Genomic DNA, 8,322 nt, shown 5'->3' on the forward strand with positions numbered 1-8,322 from the left:
TGTTTATAATAGCCAGGACATGGAAGCAACCTAGATGTCCATCAGCAGATGAATGGATAAGAAAGCTGTGGTACATACACACAATGGAGTATTACTCAGCCATTAAAAAGAATACATTTGAATCAGTTCTAATGAGGTGGATGAAACTGGAGCCTATTATACAGAGTGACGTAAGCCAGAAAGAAAAACACCAATACAGTATACTAACGCATATATCAGAGAAGGCAATGGCACCCCACTCCAATACTCTTGCCTGAAAAATCCCATGGATGGAGGAGCCTGGTAGGCTGCAGTCCATGGAGTCGCTGAGGGTCGGACACAACCGAGCGACTTCACTTTCACTTTTCACTTTCATGCATTGGAGAAGGAAATGGCAACCCACTCCAGTGTTCTTGCCTGGAGAATCCCAGGGACGGGGGAGCCTGGTGGGCTGCCCTCTCTGGGGTCACACAGAGTCGGACACGACTGAAGTGACTTAGCAGCAGCAGCAGCAATGCGTATATATGGAATTTAGAAAGATAGTAATGATAACCCTGTATATGAGACAGCAAAAGAGACACAGACGTATAGAACAATCTTTTGGACTCGGTGGGAGAGGGAGAGGGTGGAATGATTTGGGAGAATGGAATTGAAACATGTATAATATCATATATGAAACGAATCGCCAGTCCATGTTCGATGCATGATACTGGATGCTCGGGGCTGGTGCACTGGGACGACCCAGAGGGATGGTACGGGGAGGGAGGAGGGAGGAGAGTTCAAGATGGGGAACACCTGTATACCTGTGGCGGATTCATGTTGATGTATGGAAAAACCAATACAATATTGTAAAGTAATTAACCTCCAATTAAAATAAATAAATTTATATTAAAAATAAAATAAATAAAAATACATATGTATGTATGCATACTGGTTTATAATCAATATTTAATAATAATAATCTTTTAAATAAATAAAATAAATTAAGAGATTATTTATCTTAAAGGGGCTTGAAAAACACTACAAATATAAATTCTTGATAATTCATTTTGAACAGTTTTCAGTTTAGCTCTTTGAAATACTTATGTGTCTCTCAACTTCTTGGAGAAAGAGTTCTGCCATTTAATATTATACAGTGCCTATCATGACATCTTACAGGGGCAACTGCCGTTCAGTCACTCAGTCATGTCCGACCCTTTGTGACCCCATGGACTGCAGCAAGCCAGGCTTCCCTGTCCATTACCATCACCCAGAGCTTGCTTTAACTCATGTCCATTGAGTCGATGATGCCATCCAACCATCTCATCTTCTGTCATCCCCTTCTCCTCCTGCCTTCAATCTTTCCCAGCACGAGGGTCTTTTCCAATGAGTCAGTTCTTTGCATCAGGTGGCCGAAGTATCGGAGCTTCAACTTCAGCATCACTCCTTCCAAAGAATATTCAGGAATGATGTCCTTTAGGATTGAATGGTTTAATCTCTTTGCAGTCCAAGGGATTTTCAGGAGTCTTCTCCAACACCACAGTTCAAAAGCATCAATTCTTCAGTGCTCAGCTTTCTTTATGGTCCAACTCTCACATCCATACATGACTACTGGAAAAATGTAACTTTGACTAGACAGACCTTTGTCAGCAAAGTAATGTCTCTGCTTTTTAATATGCTGTCTAAGTTTGTCATAGCTTTTCTTCCAAGGAGCAAGCATCTTTTAATTTCATGGCTGCAGTCACCATCTGCAGTGATTTTGAAGCCCAAGAAAACAAAGTCTGTCACTGTTCCCATTGTTTCCCCATCTATTTGCCAGGAAGTGATGGGAGTGGGTGCCATGATCTTAGTGTTTTGAATGTTGAGTTTTAAGCCAGCTTTTTCACTCTCCTCTTTCACTTTCATCACGAGGCTCTTTAGTTCCTCTTCCCTTTGAGCCATAGGGTGGTGTCATCTGCGTGTTCGAGGTTATGGTATTTCTCCCAGCAATCTTGATTCTGGGTTGTGCTTCATCCAAGCCCAGCATTTCACATGATGTACTCTGCATATAAGTTAAATAAACAAGGTAACAATATACAGCCTTGATATACTCATTTCCCAATTTGGAGCCAGTCCATTGTTCCATGTTCAGTTCTAACTGTTGCTTCTTCCTGCATACAGGTTTCTCAGGAGACAGATCAGGTGGTTTGGTATTCCCATCTCTTAAAGAATTTCCCACAGTTTAGCTTTACTTTAGCTAAAGTCAAGCTAAAGACTTTAGCTAAAGACTGTAGCATAGTCAGTGAAGCAGAAGTAGATGTTTTTCTGGAACTCTCTTGCTTTTTCTATGATCCAACGGATGTTGGTAATTTGATCTCTGGTTCCTCTGCCTTTTCTAAATCCAGCTTGGACATCTGGAAGTTCTCAGTTCATGTACTGTTGAAGCCTAGCTTGGAGAATTTTGAGCATTACTTTGCTAGCATGTGAAATGAGTGCAATTGTGCAGTAGTTTGAACATTCTTTGGCATCGCCTTTCCTTTGGGATTGAAATGAAAACTGACCTTTTCCAGTCCTGTGGCCACTGCGAGTTTTCCAAATTTGCTGACATATTGAGTGCAGCACTTTCACAGCATCATCTTTCAGGATTTGAAATAGCTCAGCTGGAATTCCACCACCTCCACTAGCTTTGTAGTGATGCTTTCTAAGGCTCACTTGACTTCTCACTCGGGGATGTCTGGCTCTAGGTGAGTGATCACACAATCATGGTTATCTGGGTCATTAAGATCTCTTTTGTGTAGTTCACCGTGTGTTCTTGCCAGCTCTTCTTAATATCTTCTGCTTTTGTTAGGTCCATATCATTTCTGTCCTTTTCTGTGTCTTTATTGTGCAGGGCAGAGGTTTTCAAAATACAAAAACAGTTGCATTCCTTCATTGACAAACTTTCTTTGACAAAAAAAAAAAAAAGATACAATGCCTCCTCTCAGCTAAGGTGGTTCCTTTCCTCACAATTGACCACTGGTCCTTGATTGTCACACCACGAGAGTAAATGGAATGGAAAGGGAGACTGAAATTACCATTCCCACCATGAACCTTTAGAAAACTGCCATAAAGTCTTTTTTACATCTTTAAGCAGAAGTTGTAGACTCCATTAGTTCTTGCCCCACAAATTAAATAAACTTGAGCTAATGAGCAGAACTGACCCTAAAAGAGAAAAGATAATTTTTTGAGTACCTATGATGCAGTCATCACACATATTTTACTTAATCGATACAAATAACAATCCTGTTTCATAGGCAATATTCAACTCCTTTTACATTTGGGCTATTTCAAAGTTGTAGAGATGCAGTGTTTCTCTGGGGCTACACATCTGATAAACAGTGGCTGCTGTGCTGCTGCTAAGTCGCCTCAGTCGTGTCCAACTCTGTGCGACCCCATAGACGGCAGCCCACCAGGCTCCTCTGTCCCTGGGATTTTCCAGGCAAGAATACTGGAGTGGGTTGCCATTTCCTTCTCCAATGCAGGAAAGTGAAAAGTGAAAGTGAAGTCGCTCAGCCGTGTCCCACTCTTAGCGACCCCATAGACTGCAGCCTACCAGGCTCCTCCATCCATGGGATTTTCCAGGCAAGAGTACTGGAGTGGGGTGCCAATGCCTTCTCCGGGTAAACGGTGGAGCAGGGCTCAAATCTCAAAATACTGTATTTTAACACATATATATGGAATCTGGGGGTAAAATGGTACAGATGAAGCTATCTACACAGTAGGAATGGAGATGGAGAAGTAGAGGACACGTGGACACAGTAGGGGAAGGGGATGTTTGGGATGAACCAGGAGATTAGGATTGACATAAATTCACTACCATGTGTAAAATAGATAGCTAGTGGGAACCTGCTGTATAGCACATGGAGCTCAGCATAGTGCTCTTTGATAACATAGATGGTTAGTTGGCAGAGGGGTGGGGGTAGTGGGAGGGAGGTTCAGGGAGAGAATATATAGCTGACACATAGCTGATCCACTTTGTTGTACAACAGAGACCAAAATAACATCATAAAGAAATTATACTCCAATAAAAAATCTATGCTCATTCTCTAATATCAAATACTGCTCTCAGTCTTCCATGTTATTTTTTGTTTAGTGATGTACAGGAAAGCTTATTAAAATAATATTGTTTTTCAGAAATAGAGCCTCATATAAAATTACCATATGTCTAAAATATAAATGCACAACTAAAAAACTAAAGTGCATTGCAAGAAGTGAAAACTAAGTAATGTTTTATTCAAGAAAGGTAAGAATCTCTTTCAGAATGATACATAATAAGGTATGACTTCAAGATCTTCATCTTTATTAAAAAATATCAAACAAAAATATTTAGGACATTGATAATTATAACAAAATAACATAAGCATATAAATTAGTTCATTAAAACATTCACATAAATCTTTTAGAGCTAAAAATCAACAATGCATATTTCACTGACATATGTGTTTGTGTGAGTATGTGTGCATGATCAACTCTGTAAGCTACAAGTACAGTTATTTCCCTGGGAGATTTGGGAAGAGCTAAAATTGTCATACATAAACAGAAGAAAGGATGGTAGCCAGTGCACATCATGATACTAAAGCTGAAACTTGATTAACACCACCATAATATCTGAAATTCAAAAATTCTATAAAATAAAGTAAAATGATTATGAACTCTTTCTAGGTAACAAATTCCAAAATGTTGAGAATAACATGTCTATCGAACACAGATTTAAAATTGGCATGAGCTGAATAATAATAAGGTTAAAGCTTTCTATCTGTAAGTTCTGTCATTTCTGAAATATTATTTCACCAACCTAGAGAAAAGAAATGAATTGTTCCTTTTTCTTTTAATATTCCCTTGTCTCAGATTTTCTTCACAGTTACCAAATTTTGCTTCGTGTAATTTAGAGATCATTTTGAAATGCAGGTACAATTTCTAAAGTGAACTGTTAAGAAATAGTGCAATATAAGCTCTTCTTCAATTTTCAACTTTGGTTTCATTTCCATTTCATTGCAAGCAGACCTCAGATTATTCAATACCACCAAAGCAAATTTTTTTCAGGATTTTCTGATGTGTTTTGTGTTTATAAAGTCTCCATCAGCTTGTAAAAACACCTTTAGACCCTGAGCTACATAGTGATTAAGGGATAATTGTTAAACAAGAATTAAAATATTAATGGATATATCATGATAAATTTTTCTAAAGGAGTCATATGTAACATGCAGTTCCATCTTCGGACAGTAGAGGCTGTGTTCCATAACTGATCCTCCAATTAAAAACAAGTTAAAATGTAAGTACCCCTGACTAGTTACTAGGGACATGAAAATCAAAATCAAAATGCAGTACCACTAAACACCTATAAATGCCTATTTTTTTTAACTGACAATATAAGTGATCAGAATTTTGCAGAGCAAATGGAACTCTTCTCAATTCCTAACGGGAACATAAAATGTACAGCCACCCGATTTAGAAACCAGGGTGGCAGTTTCATTAAAATTAAACACACATTTACTCTACAACCCAGAAATTCTAATTCTACCTATTTACCCAAGTGAAACAAAAATTCACATTAAAACCAGTATAGGGGGCTTCCCTATACTGGTGGTCCAGTGGTTAAGGCTCCATGCTGCCAGGGCAGAGGGCCCAGGTTCTCCATGTACCATATGTAAAAGAGATAGCCAGTAGGAGTTTGATGTATGACACAGGGAACCCAAAGCAGGTGCTCTGTGACAACCTGGAGGGATAGGCTGAGGAGGGAAGTGGGAGGGGAGCTCAGGAGGCAGGGGACACAGGTATGGCAAAAACCATCACAATATTGTAAAGTAATTATCCTCCAGTTAACATAAAGAAGTCAAATTGAAAAACAAACCAAAGTTGAGCTACCTCAGTGCTGGTCTCAGGCACCCACAAGGAGGTATCTTGCCCAGGACACATCAGCAACTGGGCTGTGGAGGAATGCTTGACTGGCACTAGCTCCAGGCTTCAGATTCCTAGAGGGCCCCTTAGGTGAACACTTCAGAAGTGTGACATCATGCCATCAATTGGAACACAGAAGATACATGGCAATTAGTATAACATCTCAAGGACCATCAATGCCATACCCAGAGGAAGAACATAACAGAGAGACTAGATTCCAGCAATTCTTGGAGGAGACAAACTGACCTGCAGGGTATTGGGTTCATACCTAATTCCTAGAATTGGAAAATCTCGAGACTTCCCTGGTGACCTGTGGCCAAGATTCCATGCTCCCAGTGCAGGGGGTCTGGGTTTAACCCCTAGTCTGAGAACTAAATACTGCATCAGTTTAGTTCAGTTGCTCAGTCGTGTCTGACTCTTTGCGACCCCATGAACTGCAGCACACCAGGCCTCCCTGTCCATCACCAACTCCCAGGGCTTACCCAAACTCTTATCCACTGAGTCAGTGATGCCATTCAACCATCTAATCCTCTGTCATCCCCTTCTCCTCCTGCCTTCAAAGTTTCCCAGCATCAGGGTGTTTTTCAAATGAATCAGCTCGCCAAAGTATTGGAGTTTCAGCTTCAACATCAGTCCTTCCAATGAACACCCAGGACTGATCTCCTTTAGGATGGACTTGTTGGATCTCCTTGCAGTCCAAGGGACTCTCAAGAGTCTTCTCCAACACCACAGTTCAACAGCATCATTCTTTGGCACTCAGCTTTCTTTATAGTCCAACTCTCACATCCATACATGGCCACTGGAAAAACCATAGCCTTGACTAGATGGACCTTTGTTGACAAAGTAATGTCTCTGCTTTTTAATATGCTGTCTAGGTTGGTTATAACTTTCCTCCCAAGGAGTAAGTGTCTTTCTAATTTCATGGCTGCAATCACCATCTGCAGTGATTTTGGAGCCCAAAAAGTAAAGTCAGCCACTGTTTCCCCATCTATTTGATACTGCATAGCACAACTAAATATCCTATGTGCCGCAACTAAGACCTGTTGCAGCCAAATAAATATTTTTTAAGTATACTTATTAAAAAAAAAAAAACTCAAAATCTTGCAGCCAGAAGAAACAGCCATTAGAAGAGTAGTATTTTTTGCTTTTTACTACTCAGCAAAAAGTAGATGATTTGTTCCAGTATTTACAATCTATACACATAGTAAAAAGCTTTTAGAAAAGGTCTCCCAAAGCAACTTTGGGCTTATCCTCCCAAATAAATGAAATCTAGATTTAAAAAGAGATAGCATCCAGTGTTAATTTTCCCTTTCACTTCTTATATTGTCACTTTAACTTCAATAATGTAATTGGGAACTAATTGCACTTTAATGATGAAAACAATTGAGTTACAGGCAATTGATTCTATCTTTGTCAGGTTGAAAGCATATTTGTTGAGGGCACAAGATGAACAGAAAAGGTTAACACACTATTTTGATCTTTCTTGAAAATCAACTACAATGACTTGGTTTCTCCACAGATTAAACAACAGATGGTTTCTTACCAAGGTTAACTTTCTCTTGAAATTTATTGGGTAAAAATTATAGGAGAATGCCCTGGATGGAGCAGTCTTTTAGAAATAAAAACATATTGTCTCATATTGTCAGAGAATTTGAAATTAATTCTAAATTGCATCCATGTTCTAAAAAAAATGGTATTTGGAAATAGGAATCAGTCTTAAAAAATGGTATTTGGAAATAGAAATCAAGTGAATGACTCTTTTTTTCCTAGGATAAAAACATCAGAAAAGCAACATTTTGAGGAGGTAATATACCACACCAGTTAATGACAGTTTTTGAGGTCAATAAAAGTGAGTTGAAATCCCACCTTCTAATAACACCTCAAACTAGGTATGTCTTCTTTAGCAATTTACCTCTTTTCTCCAAGCCTCACTTTCCCACTAACAAGACAGTGTTAATACCTACCTCTCAACTGAGCAGGTCAATTAATCTTTGTGACCTGAAGTTACTCTAGCTATAAAAATGGGCTGTTAATGCTGGTCTCAGAGACTTATTGTTACATCTAAATGAAACCTGCTAAAATACACTGCATGTAAAGAACTATATAAATATCATAATTGAGTTGCTTCATATTATATGTGGAAAATGGTGTATACATTAATAGATTATTCAGTTCAGTTCAGTTCAGTCGCTCAGTCGTGTCTGACTCTTTAGGACCTCATGAATCACAGCACGCCAGGCCTCCCTGTCCATCACCAACTCCTGGAGTTCACTCAGATTCACGTCCATCAAGTCACTGATGCCATCCAGCCATCTCATCCTCTGTCATCCCCTTCTCCTCCTGCCTCCAATCCCTCCCAGCATCAGAGTCTTTTCCAGTGAGTCAGCTCATCGCATGAGGCGGCCAAAGTACTGGAGTTTCAGCTTTAGCATCATTCCTTCCAAAGAA

The sequence above is a fragment of the Oryx dammah genome, unplaced genomic scaffold (assembly GCF_014754425.2).
Source record: "Oryx dammah isolate SB20612 unplaced genomic scaffold, SCBI_Odam_1.1 HiC_scaffold_10, whole genome shotgun sequence".
Lineage (NCBI taxonomy): Eukaryota > Metazoa > Chordata > Mammalia > Artiodactyla > Bovidae > Oryx > Oryx dammah.